At 39.2% G+C, this 944-nt stretch overlaps 1 non-coding gene across 1 annotated transcript; it reads left to right on the top strand.

Annotated features, from left to right (window-relative positions):
* Positions 1–245: 245 nt before the first annotated feature.
* On the top strand, positions 246–354 carry LOC112766423 (small nucleolar RNA R71). The gene has a single exon (XR_003184334.1). It is a non-coding gene; the product is annotated as a small nucleolar RNA R71 (small nucleolar RNA).
* Positions 355–944: the final 590 nt, after the last annotated feature.

Genomic DNA, 944 nt, shown 5'->3' with positions numbered 1-944 from the left:
TGTTCTGAGCCAATATGGCATTCAGAGTATCAACTTCAAGAACTTATTTCTTCTGAGGTACCCCATGGTTTACAGGATTCCTCTTATAAGTGTACATGAATTGGTTGTTTGCAACCATCTCAATGAGTTCTCTTGCTTCTGCAGGCATTTTCTCAAGTGGAGTAATTCACTTGCAGAGCTGTCCAATGAGATTTTGGACATCTCAGACAAACCATCATAGAACACGCCTATGATAGACCATTCTGAAAGTATGTCAGGAGGGCACCTCCTTATCAATTGCTTGTATCTTTCCCAAGCTTCATAGAGGGATTCACCTTCTCTTTGTCTGAAGGTTTAAACTTCCACTCTAATTTTGCTCATCCTTTGAGGGGAAAGAATTTAGCCAGAAAATTATTAACTTGCTTTTTCCAAGAGTCTAAGCTCTTTTTTGGTTGGGAATCCAACCATATCTTAGCTCTGTCTCTTACAGCAAAGGGAAAGAGCATAAGCTTGTAGACTTCAGGATTTACTCTATTAGTCTTTACAGTATCACAGATCTGCAAGAATTTGGCTAAGAACTGATGTGGATCTTCAATTGGAAGTCTATGGAACTTGCAGTTTTATTGTAGAAGAGAGACTAACTGAGGCTTAAGCTCAAAGTTGTTAGCTCCAATGGGAGGTATAGAGATGCTTCTGCCATAAAAGTCAAAGGTAGGCATGGTGAAGTCACCAAGAACCTTTCTTGCCTCTTCTTGTGGTTCGGCCATGTCTTCTATTCCTTGTTCAAATTTTTCTGAAAGGTTTCTTCCGGAGTGTTGTGCTTTAGCTTGTTGTAAACTCCTCCTTAAAGTCCTCTCAGATTCAGGATTAAGATTAAGGAGAGGCTCTTTATTCCTATTCCTGGTCATAAACAAGAAAAGAAGAAAAGAAAGAAAGGAAGCTTCTATGTCTGATTTGAGTATAGA

The sequence above is a fragment of the Arachis hypogaea genome, chromosome 2 (genome assembly GCF_003086295.3).
Source record: "Arachis hypogaea cultivar Tifrunner chromosome 2, arahy.Tifrunner.gnm2.J5K5, whole genome shotgun sequence".
NCBI classification, from domain to species: domain Eukaryota; kingdom Viridiplantae; phylum Streptophyta; class Magnoliopsida; order Fabales; family Fabaceae; genus Arachis; species Arachis hypogaea.
The sequence above is the reverse complement of the archived record's forward strand: the minus strand, read 5'-3'. Positions and strand labels throughout refer to the sequence as shown.